Source organism: Schistocerca gregaria, chromosome 3 (assembly GCF_023897955.1).
Source record: "Schistocerca gregaria isolate iqSchGreg1 chromosome 3, iqSchGreg1.2, whole genome shotgun sequence".
NCBI classification, from domain to species: domain Eukaryota; kingdom Metazoa; phylum Arthropoda; class Insecta; order Orthoptera; family Acrididae; genus Schistocerca; species Schistocerca gregaria.
In genome coordinates this window covers 960199009-960225726 of record NC_064922.1, presented here as the reverse complement: position 1 = coordinate 960225726, position 26718 = coordinate 960199009, and positions in this window count along the sequence as shown.

Genomic DNA, 26718 nt, shown 5'->3' with positions numbered 1-26718 from the left:
TTTCAACGCATGTGATAGGAAAATCGGTTCCAAGGGAACTTACATACGGTGTGAACACATTTGTCTCACTGAGATCGTACGCAAAAAGCATCATTAATTTTCAAGTTATAAGGGACACCATTCTGTAATGCTGAAGTTTCTGAATTTTAATTGTCGCTTTATGGTGATAGTGTGTCGTGAGTGTAAGCCCCAGGGAAACTGTGGAAATCCCCATATGAATCTCATATGTAACCGCATTAGCAATGATCTATTGCCAATAGTTCAGGCAAATATAAGGTCAATTGTAAAGTAATAGCGCAATGAAATGGTTTGGTGTAGTGATTGGTATGTCGTCTGTTAGGAGTTATTAAATAGTAATACTATTTGTGAGGAACATTTTGAAAATTAAATTTATGCATGGGGAAGCTAATTGGCACTAAATACATTTATTGATTATAAATACTGCGCTTGAGAGCAGTAACAAGTCAGAGGATTAGGTGCGAGAACTCGGCAGTTCGTTTCGCATTGCATCACGGGTAAGTACACTCCTGGAAATGGAAAAAAGAACACATTAACACCGGTGTGTCAGACCCACCATACTTGCTCCGGACACTGCGAGAGGGCTGTACAAGCAATGATCACACGCACGGCACAGCAGACACACCAGGAACCGCGGTGTTGGCCGTCGAATGGCGCTAGCTGCGCAGCATTTGTGCACCGCCGCCGTCAGTGTCAGCCAGTTTGCCGTGGCATACGGAGCTCCATCGCAGTCTTTAACACTGGTAGCATGCCGCGACAGCGTGGACGTGAACCGTATGTGCAGTTGACGGACTTTGAGCGAGGGCGTATACTGGGCATGCGGGAGGCCGGGTGGACGTACCGCCGAATTGCTCAACACGTGGGGCGTGAGGTCTCCACAGTACATCGATGTTGTCGCCAGTGGTCGGCGGAAGGTGCACGTGCCCGTCGACCTGGGACCGGACCGCAGCGACGCACGGATGCACACCAAGACCGTAGGATCCTACGAAGTGCCGTAGGGGACCGCACCGCCACTTCCCAGCAAATCAGGGACACTGTTGCTCCTGGGGTATCGGCGAGGACCGTTCGCAACCGTCTCCATGAAGCTGGGCTACGGTCCCGCAAACCGTTAGGCCGTCTTCCACTCACGCCCCAACATCGTGCAGCCCGCCTCCAGTGATGTCGCGACAGGCGTGAATGGAGGGACGAATGGAGACGTGTCGTCTTCAGCGATGAGAGTCGCTTCTGCCTTGGTGCCAATGATGGTCATATGCGTGTTTGGCGCCGTGCAGGTGAGCGCCACAATCAGGACTGCATACGACCGAGGCACACAGGGCCAACACCCGGCATCATGGTGTGGGGAGCGATCTCCTACAATGGCCGTACACCTCTGGTGCTCGTCGAGGGGACACTGAATTGTGCACGGTACATCCAAACCGTCATCGAACCCATCGTTCTACCATTCGTAGACCGGCAATGGAACTTGCTGTTCCAACAGGACATTGCACGTCCTCATGTATCCCGTGCCACCCAACGTGCTCTAGAAGGTGTAAGTCAACTACCCTGGCCAGCAAGATCTCCGGATCTGTCCCCCATTGAGCATGTTTGGGACTGGATGAAGCGTCGTCTCACGCGGTCTGAACGTCCAGCACGAACGCTAGTCCAACTGAGGCGCCAGGTGGAAATGGCATGGCAAGCCGTTCCACAGGACTACATCCAGCATCTCTACGATCTTCTCCATGGGAGAATAGCAGCCTGCATTGCTGCGAAAGGTGGATATACACTGTACTAGTGCCGACATTGTGCATGCTCTGTTGCCTGTGTCTATGTGCCTGTGGTTCTGTCAGTTTGATCATGTGATGTATCTGACCCCAGGAATGTGTCAATAAAGTTTCCCTTTCCTGGGACAATGAATTCACGGTGTTCTTATTTCAATTTCCAGGAGTGTAAATGTGCAGCATGTCCCGTGCACACGCACTGAGTGGCAGGTCATGTGGCATGGCATTATGGGTTGGGCACTTTTCAACTCATGGTGGCCATTGTTGACATACTGTTATTTCCAGTAGCCTATTGCTTGCGTAGCTCCAGCCTCTCGTCAATTAACAGACAGAACAAACAGCAGTTGCAATACTGTAACGGGCAAAGATGTAGACTCGTCATATGCAGAACGGACTGAAACAAAACATTATCATCTGTGATTATATATATTTCCAAAAACACTGCAAAAACCACGATTTCATTCCACCTGCTTAAAGAAGGGCACACACAGCGCAACGTCGCCATTTTCTCATGACCAATCACTGGGAGGGTTCTCAGCCAATGTATTACACACTCACTCATAAAGAAACACTAAATAAACCGAGATTCATAACAAATTTTAAAAATTTTTTAAAACTTTTTCTCACTATACAGTAAATAACATTTGTTCATATCTTTTACGTGTCGGTTTCCGAAATACTTTGCTCACTTGAAACATTCCAGTTCCCTAGAATTTGGGTTCATTATTCTGGCAGTACGAAATTTTTTATTACATCTTTTACCTTTGATGAGTTGATGTGAAATCCAACCAGCACATCCCGCCTTACAGGCAATTGACTGAACTAATCTATCTTCTGCTAGTTTTCTAGCCAGTGGTTTTTTCTACATGTGTTGTGATGCCATATTCTGCCATTATCCTTGTGATATCTCTCGGTAAGCTGGGAAATTAATTTCTTCAAATGTGTTGTCTGGTTTCTGTCCAAAAAGTTTTTTTGGAATATGATAAAAAGGCTAGTACACAATGGTGCTCCAGTGTTTTTGTGAGCCAAATTATTAATATCATTTTCTAAGTTCGCTACTTTTTGTATCTGTAGTTACCACAACACATTCTGAAAGCCTTCCCAATTCTCTTATAGAGTAGTCAGTTGAATCTGAATGCAGAAAATACGTTAAAATTAAGATATGATAAGTTTACTGCTCCAGATGAACTTGCTCTAAATGTTGAAATTGTGGGTTTGTGAGAAGATATTCTGAACGTATTGTATCCACAAAATACTTTTCTTTCAACTCCTTAGCTACAATTTTGATGCTTGCTATTCGTAGTCGGAATAATGGAACAATCTTGGAGAACAGTTCCAGAAGAAACGTCATACGTGGGAAGTTCCCTTTAAATTTTGGAAGTTGTCCAAACAAATCTAATCTGAAAATTTAACCAACTGACTGAGGAATTATGTCGCACATTAAACATTCATGTTGTATTGCGGATACTATTGTTTGCTGTCAGAGATCACAACTGTACAACAATTTCTGTACTTGTCACGACAGGCAGCTGCTGTGGCCAAGCGGTTCTTGGCCATTCGGTCCGAAACCGCGCTCCTGCTATGGTCGCAGGTTCGAATCCTGCCTCGGGCATGTATGTGTGTGATGTCCTTAGGTTAGTTACGTTTAAGTAGTTCTAAGTCTAGGGGACTGATGACCTCAGATGTTAAGTCTCATAGTGCTTAGAGCCATTTGAACCATTTTTCCCTACAAGTTGTTAAAAATAATCTGTTCTTGCAACTTCTCCATGCACTTTTTGGGATGTAAAATGTGCAAGACTCTTGTGGATATACGTTATTCAACTAAAGTTTCTACCTGCTGTTTATAGGTAAATGGTTTCCAGAATCCTACATTTAGATTAGACCTTCGAAATAAAATGTCGTAATGAACAAGGTAACGACTTCTAATCTTCTCTTCATTTTAATCTTGGTACTTTGACTTCATCGCGTTAAGTATTTCATCGGCTTTATGTTATGCCTTAATTTGGTGTAGAAACATATTAATCTGTGGTTTGTTTCCTAATCCTCATATAAAGTTAATTTTAAATTATATCAGTCTTTGCATTCCTCTGTGGATGTTCTTCAGTTTGGAGAGAAGAAAAAAAATAGTGCATCCTGCACGAAATTAGACTCGTCCAGAATCAATGAATCCATAAATCGAATTTTTCTGCTTTACACTCACGGTCAGTGAGGCGATTGTACATCAGATTACAATTGCTTAAGAAACCTAAGGCCTTATGATCCATTTTGACAATTTAGTGAGGCCGTTCTGCACTATTACACACTTCCTCAAGAATGCAACAACATTATGATCTATCTTGATAATTGCGTATCTCCACAGGGCGAGAACTTGGAATCTCTCGAAGTACCACATTATTTCTAGCGCTTACTTTTTGGTGACAATGTGTTTTCTTTACTGTGAAGATAATTCTTAACTTGCAAAATCGATTGTACGCCATTATTTCTTTCCGTTTTCAATAACCAACTGATACTGATGAGCTACAGTGCCATATTCCCTTGGATAATTCCAAGGTAGAAAGGTTTTTCCAAATCTAGATGTTGCAACAAAGTTTCTTTTGATAGTTGCATCTTCGATATTTTAAAAGGTTTTTTGATGAGGGGCCGCCAAGTCTAAGTAGAATTCTTCTTGACAAGCTGTAATACAGGTGGTGACGTTAAAATATATCCTCGGCGATAAAAACTGCCAAGAAACGATGAGTTTCTGTAAGTGAGTACTGGAAAATTTCTATTAGCTCGTTATTTTTTGTAGGATTTGTCCCGATTCCTGATGACTATATTGTGTGGCCTAAGATCGTAATGATCCTCTCTGTAAAGTGCACCTTTTTCACTTTAGGACTGTTTTCCGCAGTAATAAATGTTCTCAAAATTATCTCCAAGATATCCATGTGCTCTTCCCATGATGTGGAACACATAAAACACAATCCGATATAACAGTTTACCTAAAATTTTGTCTAAGGCTCGCAGATAGGCTTCAGGAGAAATACTGAGTCCAAAAGGCACGCACCTGAAGTGATAACACCGCCTGCGAAAATAAATGGTGTGCAATTTCGACAAGAATTTTTTGACTCAGGTTGCCGGTAACTGTAGTAACATTAAGGCTGTTATGATACTTTGTACAGTAGAACTGCTGCTGAACCTCTTCAATGTTTTTAGGTTAGTCACGTTGCGGAAAAGTAAGTATGTCAATAGATCACTCATCCAAAACTAATCTAACAGAACTACTTCTTTATCATTTAATTTGTAGGATCATAATCTCACTATCCGACCACACAATAATAATGTAATCTAGCATCTTCTGAATTTCTATATTTACAGGTTCTACTTTGGAAAGAGGAACAGGATATGATTTCATCCGAAAAGGTTCATGAGGTCTCTCTTTGAACTGATATTTCCATCCTTTTATTAACCCAGAATTCTCTGATAACATATCTGTGTACATATACGAAACTTCACGTAACTCTTATTTGCAACATTTCAACAAATCTGTTCTGTGGTCCATCGTCTCATGAATGTTACGAGTATTGTCTCTCATTTCCTCATCCTTATGTGTAGATGTTGGATTTCTCATAAAAATCGGAGCCTCGATTCTAACATCAACTTTCTTTTTAGTCTGTTGTAGTATAGCATGAGTAGCTTAATCTTTATATCTCGTAAATAGAAAAACAAAGTTCACACCTTCGGCTATACTTTTTGCTAATAAAAATTGGTCTCCACAACCTATTTACATAGTTTCTCATTAAATTATCATTACCAAGAATCTAATCAACAATCAAAGAATTAAGGCACTCGTATCAAAATATTCAGTAGATAACAGAGATCGAAAGAGGGCTTGTGCCCTGTAGCGCGATTCCATTTCCAGTAGCTTTTACAATACGTCCACTGTTCTCAGGAAAAACTGGTATTTCAGTAATGTTCTCACGTTGTTTAAATACTCCTCGATACAGTCATCATTTCGCTCCCAGAGTATAGTAAGGACGGAATATATTTGCCACAGTCATTCACTGAACCAATTGCTAGTAGTAGTTCTTCTCGGACCTATGTATCTTCATGAAACGAATGTCATTTTTACGTTTACATTTAATTATGCAAACACCCTAACGTGGCATATTACTTTGTGCCGTAGTTTCGGAACGGCCCCCATCCGAAATTACATTTAGTTTACGGGGGTTTGTTGAATCTGTGCTCTTCATTTGAATATCGAACCACAGGCTTTTCATTTTCCCGCCAATCAGCGTGCAGTTGTCTAAGATCTTTCTGATTGTCGTTGTGTTTTTGATTACTCCTCATGCCATCATACTGGCTTTGGTGATCATTATTCTGTTGACACCACGGCGGCCAATCGGGAACACTAGGTCTTGTGGACACATTATGTGAATAATGATTGTTCTGGTAACATGTTCATTTTGTAATTACAACGTCTTCTTTTGCTGTATAATACTTCCAAAGGATCAACAGTTTGTATTAATTTATCTAAGTAGCCAAGCCTCCGTGAAGCCAATTTTTTCTCATATATTACAAGATAAATTCTTCGTTAAGGTTACTATTAAAATCTCACCATTAATTGATCAATCCAAGTGTTCCAGAAAAAAATGTAGCATGGAACCTTTAATAAATCTTTGTTTAACTCTAGACAAATATTTTTGCAAAAATGTTTCTCAGACTCAGAAAAAGTGCCGTATTTTTCAGCAATACGATTTCCCCTTTTTCGGGCACAAGCACACACGTGTCACTCACAAATATCAAACTTGTCCTCATCATTGAGATACATACAACTTCAAACTGTTTAAATTATGAACTGTATGAAGATGTTCATTCTGATCAACCTCTTTAAATTGTCCATTGCCAGTAATAATATATTATTATTGTTATTATTATTACACACGTTACACAGGCCTTTTATCAGACGACGCGAAACATTCATGAACACTTGTTCTCCCTGTACTTCCAGTACTCCTTCATTCGTTCACTTTCTTCTTTCTAGTTTGGGTTTTGGACTTTAGTTGGTGTTTTCTCTGATATCATTTCTCACTTGTACACCATGTGACTACAAACGCCTTTTCCATGACGTCCGCTGAATCTATCTGAGCTCTTTCCATACCAATTTTGACTTGTGTCATCCAGGGTGTAGTGGTCTTGAGTCTCTGGATGTACCTGGGGATTCTGTTGGTGAGTCTGGTCTGTGGGAGTCTGCTTATTTGTCCATAAAATTTTAGTCGCCTCTTTCTAATGTCCACTGCAATGTTGGAGAACTTCTCTGTGGTGCCCCTGGAGTGAAGCCTATATCCATTGTCCGTGAGGTTTGGCCCAATAATTTTCCTAATGATTTTTCTTCCCCATTAAGAATGTCCTCAAGGTCGGCCTTTATGTGTAACGTCATTGTCTCACTGGTGTATAGCACCTCAGGTTTGATTACAGTGTTGTAGTGACGAATTTTGGTCCAGGTGGACAAACCGCCCTCCGTCACAAGTTGCGTTTATTTACTGCACTATGCATTTCGAGCCCTGGAGGCTCATCTTCAGGTGTTTTTTAGCGATTTACAAAAGGTTTTTTAGTTGTTTGCCTGTTGATATTACATTTTTGTGTTACAACATGGCATATTGTAGAGTTTAACAGCGTTAATAATATGAAACTAGCTTACAGTTTAACATTGTTTGATGTCTGCTTCTGTTGTGCAGCTGGTATACACAATACACATCTTTAATTTTGCAGTACATACGGGGACATATACAAACTCACACACTTTTTCACATATTGTAGTAGCAGAACGTAAACATGCCAAAGATTCACGTTCATACAGATGTTCTACTTCTAAATATAATCGATTTTCTAGTTTCACATAAGATAATATGATATAGTATTACTAGTACATAGGTATTATTAAAATAATTATTTGGTAACATGTTGTAGGTTGTCAGCTATTTGTACTATTATAGATTTGACTCCTCAGGAAAAAATAAACTTTTAAACATGTAGAAAAAATTGTGGGTGTTAAACTCTGTTTGTTCATTCAAAAAGTTTTCGGAATATTTTTCTTTGTGTAGCATTATTTCTAACTGTTCTAGTAGATTAAGTGTATCTCATGGTTTTATTTCAAACTACATTAACATCACGAAAAAGCGTTCACAAGCAGCCAGAATAGCTACGAAAAATTTCGAGAACAGCTGGCTACGTACAGAAATCAAACTACAGCACAAACAAAAAGAAGAACTTAATAGATCTCGTTACCACCTACATCTATAGTTAAGTAGCATACTACATCCATCATTATGTAGACGAATATGTTACAACCTTGTGCACAAAAGTTAGAACTACTGTAACTTATAAACATACAAAAAAACTTGAATACCTTAAAGGAAAATATGACAGTGCCTATAACAATGTAACTTCTAAAACACAGACTTTCTATGAAAGAGTTATCAACGAAGCAAACATCAGCGTCACAAATACAGAACAAGCTGTACTTAACAACGGTCTTAAACACACTATTAAACCAAACTTTAATCATCATAATTTAAAAAAACCTCACAGTTGATACCCTTGTTGTGCAGAGGGTGGACTGATGTGTATTTCCAGTCGTCTGACGTCCGTATGTGTGTGAGTTCTCTGAGTGAGTTTGGTCCGTGGTTTTTCAGTTGTTCGGCCACTATGTCGTCTTCACCAGATGTCCTGTAGTTTTTGAGACTGAGGATGTGGCTGTGGACTTTCTCTTGTGTAGGGGGTAGTGAGTATGTGTGTCACTCTGTAGGTTCTTCGCCTGGGAATCTCTCTGTGCGTTCAGGCCATTTGAGAAGTTCTGAGAAGTATTGTGCCAGCACATTAGAGTTCTCCCTATTCGTCAGTGCCAATTTGCCAGCACTATTTATGAAGCAGAGGTTCGGTAGTGTGTATCCTCATATGTGCCCTGCAAACGTCCTATAGAAGTGCCTTGCGTTGTAGTTGCGGAAGTCGTCCTCTATAGAGTCTAGCTGTTCCTTCAGGTTTTCCTCTAGGACTGTCTAATAATTTTTGCTGTTGTCTTTAGCGTTTCGTTGAACATCTGTAAATTTTCTGGGTACTTGTTACCGTTGTATTTCTGGTATGCCAATTTCCTGGTGACGAGTGCATTCTCACAATCAGTGTTCTACCATGGGTGCTTGGTATTAGGAATGAAGGCTTGTGCTTTTTCTGTAATTTTTTGAGAGAATTTTGCCAGCCATTTGTATGTTCTTTTCCCCAAGCCTCTTTCACTCCAGAGTCAGCGATCTTTCTTGTGTAAAATATCAGTAGGAGAGTTTTCTTACAGAGAATTCGCTTGGGGGTGAACTTGACTGTGATGTGTGTTAGGTAATGGTCAGAATCTATGTTGGCTCCCCTTTGTACCTGTATGTCATGGATCTCGCTCTGTACTGGGTACGAGATTGCCACATGATCAATTTGGAACTCGCCTAACTGCTGGACTGGTGAACGCCAGGTTTTCTGTTTTCTGGGGTGTTTTGTGAGGGATGGCGACATGAGCTTGAGGTTGTGCTGCTGACGACGTTCTATGAGCCGTGTGCCATTTTTGTTGGTGAATTTGTGTGTGGGATAATTTCCAGCTGTTTTCCTGTGCATTTTTTCTCTGCCGGTCTGTGCTCCTCCTTCCTTATCACTTGCGGGAAGAGGCTCCGGGCTTGCGACTGGCAATGGCGGAGTTATTATATTATTATACTATATTATTATATTATTATACAGGAATGGCATTTTCCGTTGTAGGTCCCTGTCAATAGTGAATCAATCTCCCCACATATCATCCTTGGATCAGTGTTGGTTTTACGATTTTACCTTGCCTCCAGCTTTCTCCATACCAGATCAGAATATGTTGCTGTAAGCCGGAAAATAATTTGGCAACTGAGTCTTTATTTTCTTCACATGACGTTTGCATTTTCACAATGGTATCCTGAAATTTTGATTTCATTTCAGGAATCCGATTAATAACTTGTTGCTGTAAGGTTAATTGGAGCAGAACATCAGCAACTCGGGTTCAATCTGCCTGTATTGTTCCTCAGTTTCTTAGGTATAACTAGAACGTTTTACATCGACTAATCCTTGAAATCTGTTTTAAAATTTAAAAACAAAAGTTGCATCGTGCCCCGTAATTCATTCTCTGTCCAGTTTAATTTGCGATTGTTTGCGTCCATTATTGTCCAATTCACATGTGTTTGCATTTCGTTTGCTGCTCAGTTCGCATGTGTTTGCATACCGTTTACTCATTTCGAGAGTGTTAGCGTATAATTTATCGTCCACTTTGCGTCTGTTTGCTCTAATTTATTGTTTATTTGTTTCAAACAATGCAGAATTAGTAGTGACTGTAAGTGTTTCGAGTGATGGAATCATTCATCAAACGGTCTGGATTCAACCCAAAAAAATCTGAATTTACGTTCTCCATTACAGTTGTATGTGCAGGTTCATTGCTTTCAATTTAATCCAGTATACAACATCATCTGCTCCAGTCTATTGAATATTACGGCCACTTTCACCATTTAGATTATATACATCCATCAGACTTTTGTGACACTATTATTTCACGCAAGAAATTGTAGAGCAGAGTGTCAAATCAAGAGTATAGTGCACTATGAAACAACTGATGTTTCTTTGTCGGATGTTAGTACAGTGACCAATCAAGAATTACTTGAAGGAACACATACTAGAGGCTGCCACAAGCAGTTTCTGGACGTTTCCGCTGTTCTTCTTGTGTTTAGAGCAGCATTTGTAAGAATTCTGAACTCTACGCGTTTAAGTGCCGTTAACTGTATTAAAGCTATTTGGACGACATTGTTAATTGTTCTGTTATAGAATTTAGTACTAAAATTCTATATATTTTTAAGACCAGTTATGTAACGTGCAGATGGATAAGCCATACTTTGTTGCTCATTCAGCATTTGTATCTCGAAAGAGACGCTCAACTGCTATGGACCGTGTGATACTTGCAAATAAAGGAGGTTACGGAGGAGGAGGAGATTAGTGTTTAACGTCCCGTTGACAACGAGGTCATTAGAGACGGTAAACTGGGTTACTTTAATTTCCATCTTACCTGTCTTGAAAAATCAAAATCGGTGTTAGTTTCCAATAGCTCCTGTTAAAAAATGTATTTAAATCGTATTTGATTTCTGATAATAGTTATCCTTAATTTAACATCTCTTACTAATAACTGGGGCATACTGTAGTAATAATGGGCCAACGACCTGGCCTCAGTTCCCGTCAAATAACCAAAGTTAAGCACTGTGGGGCCTGACGAGCACTTGGATGGTCGACCCTCCAGGTCTGCCTAGAGCTGTTGATAAGATGGGAGCACTCAGTCCTTCTGACGCCAATTGAGGAGCTACTTGACTGAGAAGTAGCGGCTCTGGTCATGAAAATTAACAACGGCCGCGAGGTGAGTGTGCTGACCACCTCTCCCTCCGTATCTGCATCGAGTGACGTCTAACAGCTGAGGATGACATTGCGGTCGATCAGCACCAATGAGCCTTCCAAGGTCTGTTCACATAGAGCTTTTAGCAGGATAATAATATGACAAACAGACTGTTAAATATTGTATTGACAAGATTCTCTCCATTGCTACGGGTCTAATTTTCAATTCTTTCATAGGTACAAGATCACATCATTCCTTGGAACGTTTTTTCAAATTTGGAAAATCCTTGCTTTTTGCCAATTTCAAAAGAAGATTGCAGCACGTGAAAAGTGAATGTCATCGTTTAAAAACGGAATAAGAAAGAATATTAAACTTCTGTTACCCGGCTACCTGGAGGTGAAAGTCCAAAAAAGTGTTCCAAACTACAACACCCTTCCCTGCAAAATGGCAGGAATACTAAAATCGTTTTTAGTTTCCGCAACCAAAATTCGCAGTTCATACCATTTTGAATCCACCCGACTGTGTAACAGATGACACAACGAGGAACATTTAAAAATTTGTACCCAAACTCACCATTTCTTCCTGTCGGCAATCGAACATGCCTCCAAATGTTTCTTGCATAACTGCTGTCCTAAAATCAGTTTCGCCCCATATGTATCACTGCCACGAAGATATTAGCGACGATTTTACTTCACTCCTCTCAACTTCTGTCACCGAATGTATCAGGACGACCAAGTGTATCGGGAAGAGGTAGAAGGCACTGTATTAAGATTCCAAGAAATTTATTCCTTCCAATTATAGTGCCGTGTTCCCATCGGTCTGCGTCACTGGGTCTGCTATGCTGAGGACGTCACTTCAGTGTCTGCAGAATGGCATGGCGCAGAATGGCTGCCTGAGCGACCTGTGCACGCTCTGTGTGTTGGCCATGTACACCAGCGGAGTTGACGCGTCCTCAGGATGCGAAACCCTGCCGACTTTGTGTGAGCCGCAGGCAGCCAGCTGCATGCTTCTCGCCAGCGTGGCTGAGATCGCAGTGACAGCAAATGCCTGCAACCCGGCTTACGAATCTGTGGCCCTCGCCTTGGGATGCCTCTGGCGTGTGTTGGAAGCCAGGACGCTAGCCCACAGTAGCGAGCTGTGGAGTGGCCCGCCACTGGCTGCCTACCGACCCCCTGTCAGCCTTGGAGGGTCGAACCAGCGACCTGCCGTGGCCTGGAACGCTGGCGCCCCATCTGATCCTGCGTGTAGCTGGTGGTGTGACATACGCCGCCATCCAGGAGAGCTGCCACACTTGAATCAATCTCGTTAGAAACCTACAACTATTTATACATGGCTGCACACATCTGTTATGCCATACGCACCACTTTGCGTCACGTACTCATAACACGCTATGTTGGCCAGTGGGCCCCTACGGTCTGTGATTTGTAACATGCAAAACCCTTACGTATACTCTTTCAGCAATTTGACGGCCCTGGCTCTAACTTGTGCACAGAATATCGTCCGCAAGCTGCTGATCAATTAAATCCTCCACAGTCGGCTGCAAATACCTTGGTATTCTGTATGGTTGACGGTAAACAGGTGTTTCATTCACTGTTGGTATCTTATGTTGAACTAAAGGAGTTGCTGGTAACAGCTCTTGCGGAAAAAACTAATCCTTGAATTAGAACAATAATTCTTCAAAATGCTCTCTTTCTCCTCTTTTCACATGCTTAATTTTGCCACGCAATGCAGTTCTATCGGAAGTTAGTGGTTGATCGCTTCGCCTACCTCTCGAACACCAGTCCTTGTCATCTGTGAAATCCAAATTTGTTACTTAAGCTCCGTTCCTCAAATTCGCGTCTACAGCGCTAAAATTATCCACGTTTAGTTAATTCCAATCCCAAAGAAAGCAGGTGTTGACAGATGTGAAAATTACCGAACTATCAGTTTAATAAGCCACAGCTGCAAAATACTAACGCGAATTATTTGCAGACGAATGGAAAAACTGGTAGAAGCCGACCGCGGGGAAGATTAGTTTGGATTCCATAGAAATGTTGGAACACGTGAGGCAATACTGACCTTACGAATTATCTTAGAAAAAAGATTAAGGAAAGATAAAGCTACGTCTCTAGCATTTGTAGACTTACAGAAAGCTTTTCACAATGTTGACTGGAATACTCTCTTTCAAATTCTAAAGGTGGCAGGGGTAAAATACAGGGAGCGAAAGGCTATTTACAATTTGTACAGAAACCATATGGCAGTTACAAGAGTCGAGGGGCATGAAAGGGAAGCAGTGGTTGGGAAGGGAGTGAGACAGAGTTGTAGCCTCTCCCCAAGTTATTCAATCTGTATACTGAGCAACCAGTAAAGGAAACAAAAGAAAAATTCGGAGTAGGTATTAAAATCGATGGAGAAGAAATAAAAATTTGAGGTTCGCCGATGACATTGCAATTCTGTCAGAGAAAGCAAAGTACTTGGAAGAGCAGTTGAACGGAACGGACAATGTCTTGAAGGGAGGATATAAGATGAACAGCAACAAACGTAAAACGAGGATAATGGAATGTAGTCGACTTAAGTCGGGTGATGCTGAGGGATTTAGATTAGGAAATGAGTCACGTAAAGTAATAAAGGGGAGCAAAATAACTGATGATGGTCGAAGTAGAGAGGATATAAAATGTAGACTGGCAATGGCAAGAAAAGCGTTTCTGAAGAAGAGAAATTTGTTAACATCGAGTATAGATTCAAGTGTCAGGAAGTCGTTTCTGGAAGTATTTGATGGAGTGTAGCTATGTATGGAAGTGAAACATGAACAATAAATAGTTTGGACAAGAAAAGAATAGAAGCTTTCGAAATGTGGTGCTACAGAAGAATCTTGAGGATTAGATGGGTAGATCACATAACTAATGAGGAGGTATTGAATAGGATTGGGGAGAAGAGAAGTTTGTGGCACAACTTCACTAGAAGAAAGGATCGGTTGGTAGGACATGTCCTGAGGCATCAAGGGATCACAAATTTAGCATTGGAGGGCAGCGTGGAGGGTACAAATCGTAGAGGGAGACAAAGAGATGAATACACTAAGCAGATTCAGAAGGATGTAGGTTGCAGTAGGTACTGGGAGATGAAGATGCTTGCACAGGATAGATTAGCATGGAGAGCTGCATCAAACCAGTTTCAGGACTGAAGACCACAACAACAACAACAACAACAACAACATACGGGAACTACTTGCCCGTCGTTTCCCTCCCATACGCGTAAAACACTATGTTTCACAAAACAACCCAATGGACCCAAAACTTCATTATCCTGCAATCGTTCAGTAACACATACTGTACTCACAGGTAGATTTGACGCCACATTTACCCAAAGCGATTTCCCGTTGCCACTAGACATACACTCATGTGAATTAAGTCTTAATGCTAATGTACGCAGTTCAGTTGGTTTGTTTATCACGTTGAACGCACCTCACGACAGCTCTGCATTGACAACCGTTTCTCCTAACTGAATTAACATTCCATGGAGTTCCACAGTTCGTTGTCGAAGGTAAATTTCATCATGATGTTGATGCAACAAATCTACTCCCTAGTCCCCATGGTGCTACCTCCATGCATGCATGAAACAGGACTTTCTCTATTCGAAAGTCAACTGCCGCTGACCTTTGCCAAAGGCCTGCCCTCCTTATCCCCCACTCCACGCAACCAACCAAGTGATGGCTGCAGCTTTCTTCATCCCATTATATTCCTAGTAGCCACTGACACTTGCACCCCTGTGTCCAACAAAATCTTAAACTTTTTATTTCCTATGGATCCTACCACTGAACATTCCACCTCTGCATATGTGTCCGTAGCATTCAAATTAAACGGGAGCTCCCTTAGGTGGGTCTTGGGCCCCCTCTGCCGTTTAACGCTTGTCCACCTCTCCTATCTCGACTTCTCCATCCTCCCTGCTGTCGATTTCCACCCCTCCCTTTATTCCTCGGTGACTGGGTACATTGTCTCTGCACATGTCCCGTACGACCACACTTATAACATGTCACGCCCGTTGTAAACACTGTTTGCGTCTCGTGTATTCCCGTTGCCACGTCTATTTCCTCACATTGAATTACCAGCTGAATGGACGAATACAAATTTTTCTGAGTTCCTTCACGAACTTTCCGTAACATATGCGCCGGTAACGATCTCAAACATACATCAAGTGCCCTTTGCTGGGCCTCTTGTAACAGAACACTATTCGCTTCATCGCTCTGACACATCTTGTAAGTATGCTCATAAATTTCCCATATCCTGTCCGCAAATTACTCCATTGTCTCTTCCTGTCTCTTTGACATTGTAGTTAACCTCTCCCTAAAGTACAGCGCTTTATTCTGGTTTTTGTACCTTTGTAAAAGCCCTTCCTTTGACTGCTTATACTGTCCTTCCTTCTTTAAGACGTCAGACACTCTGTGACCGAAATGGTACTGAAGCAGAGGATGACAGACTAAAGGCCGAAATACTAAATGTCTTCTTCCAAAGCTGTTTCACAGAGGAAGACTGCACTGTAGTTCCTTCTCTAGATTGTCGCACAGTTGACAAAATGGTAGATATCGAAATAGACGACAGAGGGATAGAGAAACAATTAAAATCGCTTAAAAGATTAAAGGCCGCTGGACCTGATGGGATACCAGTTCGATTTTACAAAGAGTACACGAAGGAACTTTCCCCCTTTCTTGCAACGGTGCACCGTAGGTCTCTAGCGTAACGTTCCCAAAGATGGGAAAAGGGCACACGTCATCCCCGTTTTCAAGAAGGGACGTCGAACAGATGTGCAGAACTATAGACCTATATCCCTAACGTAGATTAGTTGTAGAATTTTGGAACGCGTATGATGTTCGAGTATAATGACTTTTCTGGAGACTAGAAATCTAGTCTGTAGGAATCAGCATAGGTTTCGAAAAAGACGGTCGTGTGAAACCCAGCTCGCGCTATTCGTCTACGAGACTCAGATGGCCATAGACACGGGTTCACAGGTAGATGCCGTGTTTCTTGTCTCCCGCAAGGCGTTCGATACAGTTCCCCACAGTCGTTTAATGATCAAAGTAAGAGCATATGGACTATCAGACCAATTGTGTGATTGGATTGAGGAGTTCCTAGATAACAGAACGCAGCATGTCATTCTCAATGGAGAGAAGTCTATCGAAGTAAGAGTGATTTCAGGTGTGCCGCAGGGGAGTGTCATAGGACGTTGCTATTCACAATATACATAAATGACCTGATGAATGACATCGGAAGTTCACTGAGGCTTTTTGCAGATGATGCTGTGGTGTATCGAGAGGTTGTAACAATGGAATATTTACTGAAATGCAGGAGGATCTGCAACGAATTGACACATGATGCAGGGAATGGCAATTGAATCTCAATGTAGACAAGTGTAATGTGCTGCGAATACATAGAAAGATAGATCCCTTATCATTTAGCCACAAAATAGCAGGTCAGCAACTGGAAGCAGTTAATTCCATAAATTATCTGGGAGTACGCATTAGGAGTGATTTAAAATGGAATAAAGTTGATCATCGGTAAAGCAGATGCCAGACTGAGATTCATTGGAAGAATCCTAAGAAAATGAAATCCGAAAACAAAGGAAGTAGGTTACAGTACACTTGTTCGCCCACTGCTTGAATACTGCTCAGCAGTGTGGGATCCGTAACAGATAGGGTTGATAGAAGAGATAGAGAAGATCCAACGGAGAGCAGCGCGCTTCGTTACAGGATCATTTAGTAATCGCGAAAGCGTTATGGAGATGATAGATAAACTCCAGTGGAAGACTCTGCAGGAGAGACGCTCATTAGCTCGGTACGGGCTTTTGTTAAAGTTTCGAGAACATACCTTCACCGAAGAGTCAAGCAGTATATTGCTCCCTCCTACGTATATCTGGCGAAGAGACCATGAGGATAAAATCAGAGAGGTTAGAGCCCACACAGAAGCATGCCGACAATCCTTCTTTCCACGAACAATACGAGACTGGAATAGAAGGGAGAACCGATAGAGGTAGTCAGGGTACCCTCCGCCACACACCGTCAGGTGGCTTGCGGAGTATGGATGTAGATGTAGATGTAGATGTAGATCATCCACGAATGTAGCTGAAGTATCAATGGCTTACTCACCAACAATAAGATGTGTGCGTGTTTGACCAGAAGTAACTACACCTATTGCGATTGTTGACAACACATGAACAGACATTAAAAATGCACGTTAATTTTCACTAGCGGGTCGGTGTGCACATGATAGTGCTTGAAATGAAATTATGAATTTTTTGTACTGGATCAGGATTCGGACCCACATACTAACCTTTGGAGGAGACCTAGAGAAGATTGCGGTCTTGGGAAAAGGAAGGAAATGATTGGACTATACTGATCCGAGAGATTCAGATCCTCAAAAGAGGAGATATGAATTCGAATCACAGTCCAGCACCAAAATTTTCAACGTCTCTAGTTCAATTAAGTACAAGTAAAATTAGAGCCCTGTTCCTTTAAATGGCTATCGTTTCATCAAATAAAATAAAATTTTCTAATGCAAGTAAGTTTACTGACGACAGTATTTCTGTTTACCATGACTTCCGCCTGTGTCATTTCCCAACGTAAACCGGCTCTGCCCAGTTTGGAATGAAGGAACGTGATGTTTAATGCGGATTCTGGATTATAACGTCTGTCTCTTGAGGTTACCAGAGGTGAAATAAATCTGTTTGTGCCTCTTAAAAGTAAATGCCTAAACCCACGCAGTGCGCCTGAGATAGTTCGTTCCCCCAGATCATTGTCGCCTCATTTCCCAGCCACAGGAGTGTGCTGTAACGGATGATTACAAAATTAGTCACGGTGGAAAAAATGTGAGTCTATTAAATGGTTAAGTAGAAGCAAGCTTCTGGCGTGGAGATTATGCTATTCTCATGTCAGCAGGATGTAAAGACTCTTCTAGGCATCATAGCCCCGATGTGAAACCATTTTAAAATGTTCACTAATTCAGCAAATTTCTTAGTTAGAGAATATTCACTGTGAAGTGTGAAGTTACCGAATAATTCTATTATTACTGTCATTATTACCGCTGCTGGAACACATGTGCTTGAAGAGCATTTCATGCCTTTTGGTCATTGTAGAAGTACTTGCCCCAGAAGAGGTTCTTTCCCCATCTACGGGTTCTTTTTCATGTTAATATGAAACGTCAGCAATTAGTCGTAGAGTACATTAGAACTAAAGTAATTGATAAAGACGTTTCTTGATAACTAAAACACGCTGCCTTTCTTTATTTACTTGCGCCTAGAAATTGTTGTCGAATACTGCCAAACCAAAAGCCAAGGATCTTACTATCTTCCGATATACGTCGGACAGCAGTTTCAAGTTGTGTATGGCGGAGAAAGTTTTAGAAAATCAATTGTTTTCCTTTCTAATAAACATAAAGATTTTCCTTTTAAGATATGCAAGTTGAAAATTTTCGGAATATTAGTTCAAATGTAATATTCGCTTCTATAAGATAGCAAAGTATTTCACAGTTGCAAAACTCGCATCCGACTCATTGGCTTTACACGTAGTCACTGACCATAAATTATAGCTCAGCGTGACACCAGTTCAAGTAACCTAATGTAACGAAGACTGTTTGCCAGAGCTCGTTCTCACAGAAAAATACGCAATTCACTCATTGGGCTCCACAAGTACGCTGTAACAGTAATTTCCGTGTGTGTGCAATGCATACGGATTGTAGAATTTAGCGGTACTCTCTCTTCCACTTCTGTAAACAATATGCCTGACCTAAACGGGTCATTTAGCATTACAGGCATGTTTTAGTACGGAAGACTAAAGTAAACTGTGGCGTGCAGTGTATTCGAGGTATTGCATACATTGCTGTATGTCACTAAGAACTCTAGTTGTGGGAAGCAGGGGGATACAGTCTCCACAAACTTCCGATTTGTAAATAAGTCTCACAAGGAGATGGTCTGACATGTGCGCTACCGATTTTGATCAAATATACCATGGAAGTTCTAGTTTTCTGTTAGATACTCCCTCGCTTTTGGAAAAATCTAGGCCGAAGTTGAGGACGGACAATCGTATTTTCAATGCTGTACACCGAAAGAGCGTCTACAAATAAAACATTTTATTAGTACATTATGTATTGCAGCCCTTACGTGGTGGTAAAGTGCTAAACAAGAAGACTATGATTACAAACGTCTCGAGTTCGATCCGTGGTCGGTATCACGATTTTTATGTGCTATTTTGCACTTATTTCCCCTCCGGCAGTGTTTATTAATGTGAAAAATGCCGAGTTGCACTGTGGTCCGAAAGCCACGTTCAACTTTAAGTTCCCCTATTAACTGGCTTCGGTGTGCCACCTCCAACAATACCCTGCCTATTATAGCACTCTGGTACTCAAACCAATCTTGCGACTGCTGACTGCTTTACTTTACTATGGGTTCCAAAGTTAATGATCTTCGGGTTATTAACATTTTTGTGTTTTCATGCTGTAGCTTTGATACCATTAAATGTAACTAACAGTGAGAGTACTGTCGCCGTTTGAGTTGTCAAGGTGGCAGACGACGATGCCGTCGACCCCAGTGACAATCTTGGTCATGGCTATGTTTCAGTCGAACACCTCTATGTGCCTTTCTGTGTGTTTCAAGATATACTTTTGTACACTTGATACGCATTCAAATTGATATCTGATAGAGATGTATTGAACAACGTGAATCAGATGTGTTTTTCGTACAATATATCGGACAACACGTGAGTGCAGCGAGATTTCGTTTGTGTGTTGCGCATGGTGCAAGTAATATTTGTGTTGCCTTGCTTCGGTGATAGGTTTGACCCCACTGAATGCGAGCAAGCTCACGAATAGACCGTCAATAATTGGAATTACGCAATAATACACTTAAAAGGTATATTTTTGCATTATGTATCCCGATGAAAATAACTGTAAATAGATTATATGCCTACTTGCTTATTACTCGCGCTTCTCAATACTTTCTTTAAAAAATAAATATAAAAGTAAAAAGAGAAAGTGAGACAGAGAGAGAAAACAGAAATGTATTTAAAATATCAGCTCGGTGACGCCATGTTCGTCTCGTGATGTAAAGCAAGGATAGTTGATAGGTAATATCTCGTTGTACTAAGAGATATGTATGGCCACAGGGCTCTCTCTTCCTCTCTGCAAACAACCAGAACAGAATTCAGTAACAAAGTGGTGAGAACACCTATGCAGTGCGCCAATTAAACACTCAGCCTTTCTTGGTTATATTGTTAATCGTTAACAGTTGTCTGTAATGCAGTAAACGTCCTGGATTATTGATTTGTTATTACTACCATTGTTATTGTTATTCGTCACCTCACAACAGCTTTCCTATCGCTCAATGCTGCCGATGCACGTAATGCATGGATCAGGATGAATGGAGTGTGGGATGTTTCGTCTCGGAGAATATACTCATTTATCTCGGCGTCATGTGCTCTGGGAAATATGAAATCCCAATAAGAGAAGACGACAACGGGATGCCGGTGATGCAGGCAATAACACCCAACTATTTCTGTCGACTTAAGACCATGACGACCGACAAATTGGCGTGTCACTGTCTTTTGATTATAATTCGTTAGCCTTCTTGCGATCTCGTTCTATTACCTCGTGGGAGCAGGCATAGTATTTTGCTTTTTGAACACCAAGCAATAAGACAGAAAGATAGTAGACGGAAGGATACAAAGAAACAATCAGACTCATGGGTGTGCATCCAGTTCATCATTAGAAGACTAAACAAGAGGGAAACATTACGAAAGCAATGAATACGCTAGTTAGTGTACATTATTTGTATAGATTTGAAGATGAAAAAGCGCAGATCTGCACAGTGCCCGCATCTGCACTTTAGTTTCGGTCTCAATGGGCATAATTTTTAGCTTCTTCTCTTCTGTATTTTCAAATAAATTGATTATTACGTGTCACAGAATAATTAGTTAACTGTGTTTCTTATAGATTCCATTCGCACCAACATTTTTCTACATTCTCGTGCAATTCATGATATTCTACTTGTATGATCACAAGGCTGCACATAGATGCAATCGATTTTGAGGTGAAAGTGATTGTTATCTTACTTTTTGTGAGAGGTGGGCAAAGTTGATAGCCAAAGACTTTTTATTGTACTGAAATAATCTTTTGTGACAAAGTAACACGGTAAGTGTTTTATACGAATATATATTTTGTGGGAAACTGTAATCGTGATCGAAGATTATACACTTGAATGTTTGACACAAATGATAGGAGAAAGCGCTGCATATTAACCAAACCCCGCGCCTCCTCTTCATTTCGTACTATGACACGAGCACGGGATTCTCCTTGCATACCGCTACAGAGCTCTTCCTAGCACAGCTGAGAATTGGCAACATCGTCACAAACATTTGGCAACACTGTGACAGTGCAATCACTTCCACGTATGGTACTGAATTGACTTGTTAAATTCACTTGATATTCCATTTCCATTTGAATGACTCATGCTACATAATCCTCATGTAAACTAAGGCACTGAAAAAGAAAACTCAATTTTTTGTTTAAAGAAATGCTATTCTTCACGCAAGTGACAACTTCTATTATCCTTCACGATGCGTTATGAGTGTGAGTGACAAATACAATGATGGGGGTGGCGTGCTGGCAGCAGTGTGTCCGTAGCCCGGTGGTAACGGCCGTGTCTCGTGTCGCAACGGGTCAACGAGTCGTCAGTTCTGGCCGTGTCAGTGGCCAGCGTGTGCGAGCTTTCTTCTCTAACTTATTTTATTGAGCTGTGAATTTCCAGAAAAAATTCTGTAACGAAATCAAGTCCTCTAGGAAGCTCGACTCAGTAAGTTGTGTTGATGGTCATAGATCTTGGCTTTCTGACTGCCAAGCTGCTTAACAATACAAGCGCCTCTGAAGAAATTCGAATCGACCGTCAACGATACGAATTTCAATATTGTTCTTCACTTAAGACTCGCATACCAGGGTGGTAGGTATGAAGGATGTGAACCTCTTGATTACTATAGGGCCTGTATGCTAAATTTCCACAGTAGCAGTTAGGAACTCTCTGCAGACATTTGTTAACAGCAGCTCTAGCAACTTACTTTTTCTCTGCGTAGCTTCAAATATGGGCAATTTTGTCGCCTTAAATCCAATTGAATATTTTAATATCACTTTGTAACAGCGTTCACTTCTCCATTAATTAATGTATGGACCTCAAAACAAGCAATTTGCCTGAGTAGCTATAGAGCAGGTTCTGAAAGGTATTGACACAATGTTCCGCTCCCATTTACCATAGGGAATCAAAGAAAGAAACCAGAAACATTATATTGCAGTTACACTCTGTGCCTTGACTAACACATATGAATCCATGACAAAAATAAATTACTTGAACAATATTCTGTGAAAGAAAAAAGAACAGGATATGGCGCTTTAATTATAGCTCACTGGATCAGTAACAATGAAATTAATTGTATGCCACATTGATGTACTGCACACTAGTGTAATAAATTACTCATCAAATAAGAACGGTTTTGTGCCTCCATTGCAATCGAGTGTGAAACACAAATCGTAGACAGATTTTATTGGTCACCACTCAACAACATTGCACTGCTTTTTACACCATCGCGAGTGAGGAGTGGAGCAGACGTTGTCGGCAGAAGGCAGCACAAAGGCTTAGCCCCCACCGGTAGGCAGTAAACGGGTTCCAGAGAACTCAGACGCATGCGATGTCCAGAGGCAGATGGTCGCCCAAGAAATATCGCGCTATAATATTGTTGAACGTAACTGTTATTACTAATGTGACAGAAAGCGAAATATCTTGAAGATTAACTTGAATCCCCCTCCCATGAACCATGGACCTTGCCGTTGGTGGGGAGGCTTGGGTGCCTCAGCGATACACATAGCCGTACCATAGGTGAAACCACAACGGAGGGGTATGTGTTGAAAGGTCAGACAAACGCGTGGTTCCTGAAGAGCGGCAGGAGCCTTTTCAATAGTTGCAGGGGCAACAGTCTCGATGATTCACTGATCTGGCCTTGTAACACTAACCAAAACGGCCTTGCTGTGCTGGTACTGCGAACTGTTGAAAGCAAGGGGAAACTACAGCCGTAATTTTCCCGAGAAGGTAGGTTAGAAAGTTTAGAAATGGAAATGGATAGGTTAAAGTTAGATATAGTGGGACTTAGTGAAGTTCGGTGGCAGGAGGAACAATACTTTTGGTCAGGCGAATACATGATTATAAATCCAAAGTCAAATAGGGGTAATGCAGGAGTAGGTTTAACAATGAATAAAAAATAGGAATGCAGGTAAGCCACTACAAACAGCACAATGAACGCATTATTGTGGCCAAGATAGACACGAAGCCCACGCCTACTACAGTAGTACAAGTTTATATGCCAACTAGCTCTGAAGATGACGAAGAAATTGAAGAAATGTATGATGAAATAAAAGAAATTATTCAGATAGTGAAGGGAAACGAAAATTTAATAGTTATGGGTGACTGGAATTCGGTAGTAGGAAAAGGGAGAGAAGGAAACGTAGTAGGTGAATATTGATTGGGGGTAAGAAATGAAAGCGGAAGCGGCCTGGTAGAATTTTGCGCAGAGCATAATGATAGCTAACACTTGGTTCAAGAATCTTAAAAGAAGGTTGTATACATGGAAGAACCCTGGAGATACTAAAAGGTATCAGATAGATTATATAATGGTAAGACAGAGATTTAGGAACCAGGTTTTAAATTGTAAGACATTTCCATGCAGTAAATGAAGCAGGCAAAAAGGAATACAAACGTCTCAAAAATGAGATCGACAGGCAGTGCAATATGGCTAAGCAGGGATGGCTAGAGGACAAATGTAAAGATGTAGAGGCTTATCTCACTAGGGGTAAGATAGATACTGCCTACAGGAAAATTAAAGAGACCTTTGGTGAAAAGAGGACCACTTGCATGAATATCAAGAGCTCAGATGGAAACCCAGTTCTAAGCAAAGAAGGGAAAGCAGAAAGGTGGAAGGAGTATATAGAGGGTCTATACAAGGGCGATGTACTCGAGGACAATATTATGGAAATAGAAGAGGATGTAGATGAAGATGAAGTGGGGGATATGATACTGCGTGAAGAGTTCGACAGAGCACTGAAAGACCTGAGTCGAAACAAGGCCCCGGGAGTAGACAACATTACATTGGAACTACTGACGGCCTCGGGAGAGCCAGTACCGACAAAGCTATACCATCTGCTGAGCAACATGTATGAGACAGGCGAAATACCCTGAGACTTCAAGGAGAATATAATAATCCCAATCCTAAATAAAGCAGGTGTTGACAGATGTGAAAATTACCGAACTATCAGTTTAATACGTCACGGCTGCAAAATACTAACGAGAGTTCTTTACAGTAGAAGCCGACCTTGGGGAAGATCAGTTTGGATTCCGTAGAAATATTGGAACACGTGAGGCAATACTGACCCTATGGCTTATATTAGAAGCTAGATGAAGGAAAGGCAAACCTACGTTTCTAGCATTTGTAGACTTAGAGAAAGCTTTTCACAATGTTGACTGGAATACTCCTCAAATTCTGAAGGCGGCAGGGGTAAAATATAGGGAACGAAAGGCTATTTACAATTTGTATAGAAATCAAACGGCAGTTATAAGTGTTGAGGGACATGAAGCAGTGGTTGGAAAGGGAGTGAGACAGGGTTGTAGCCTCTCCCCGATTTTATTCAATCTGTATATTGAGCACGCAGTGAAGGAAACAAAAGAAAAAATCGGAGTAGCTATTAAAATCCATGGAGAAGAAATAAAAACATTGAGGTTCGACGATGACATTGTAATTCTGTCAGAGACAGCAAAGGACTTGGAAGAGCAGTTGAACGGAATGGATGGTGTCTTGAAGGGAGGATATAAGATGGCCATCAACAAAAGCAAAACGAGGATAATGGAATGTAGTCGAATTAAGTTGGGTGATGTTGAGGGTATTAGATTGGGAAATGAGACACTTTAAGTAGTAAAGGAGTTTCGCTATTTGGGGAGCAAAATAACTGATGATGGTCGAAGTAGAGAGGATATAAAATGTAGACTGGCAATGGGAAGTAAAGCGTTTTTGAAGAAGAGAAATTTGTTAACATCGAGTATTGATTTAAGTGTTAGGAAGTCGTTTCTGAAAGTTTTTGTATGGTGTGTAGCCATGTACGGAAGTGAAACGTGGACGATAAATAGTTTAGACAAGAAGAGAATAGAAGCTTTCGAAATGTGGTGCTACAGACGAATGCTGAAGATTAAATGGGTATATCACATAACTAATGAGGAGGTGTTGAATAGGATTGGGGAGAAGAGAAGTTCGTGGCACAAGTTGACTAGAAGAAGGGATCGGTTGGTAGGACATGTTCTGAGGCATCAAGGGATCACCAATTTAGTATTGGAGGGCTGCGTGGAGGGTAAAAATCGTAGAGGCGAGACCAAGAGATGAATACACCAAGCAGATTCAGAAGGATGTAGGTTGCAGTAGGTACTGGGAGATGAAGAAGCTTGCACAGGATATATTAGCATGGAGAACTGCATCAAACCAGTCTCGGGACTGAAGACCACAACAACAACAACATAGCTTGAATTACACTCATAGCTTCAGCACCGAGAGGATAGGGGCGATAAAAATTTTGTCGACGTGTGCTCTCAATTGCCAAACGTCATACGTGTTAGTGTTGTACCTCAAGACTATGGTTACAGTCAGGAGGGATGTACTCAGACTTCAGTCTACACTTCCTATGGGAAGTACCGCAGTCTACAGTGTTTCAACTGAATATCCAATCCTTCAATCCAGCGCACTACATCTGGAGTTGCTAGCAGGAAGTCCTCTTTGGCGCCAGATAGGCTCGAATCCTGCATTCACTGACAATGTGGTGAGCAGTCTGGTATGGAGCCCCGCCGTCACAAGCTGGATCAGGAAGCTTCTTCCACTTAAAGAGAGCATTCCTGCATCGCCCATGGCCGGTACGGATTCTGTTGAGAGTAGACCCGGTCTTGCGTGGTAAGTCGAATCCACTTGGAAGTTTGGCACCTGAGAAGATGTTATGCAGGTGCACACCTGTCACTGCTTCCCATCGACCTTTCCATTGTTCAAGATGTTAGAAATTCTTAGCAACCATATCAGCAGCCGCACTGAGTTGGATAGCGTGATTTCAGTCTCTTGCGATTTAAGAGTGGCAGGTCGCTGTGCATGGGTAGGTTAGAATTCCTGGAAATCTTGTGGAATTCTTTCATAAGGGCAGTACATCTGCGTAGATCAGGAGACATGATACCGGTTAACAGTGGAAGCCAATAAACTGGAGTAGATCTGATTGCGTCAGATATTATGCGCACTGTCGTATTCAGCTGGGTATCAACAAGCCTAGTACGATGGCTGTTCATCCAAACAGGTGCACGATACTCAGCACTTGAGTGCACCAAGGACAGAGCTGAAGATCGCAGGGTGGTTGCTGAAGATCCCCAGGTAGTTCCACATAGCTTATGGAGGATGTTGTTTCGAGTCCTCAGCTTTTGAGCTAAGTTAAGAAGGTGTTGTTTGAAGCATAGTGTACGATC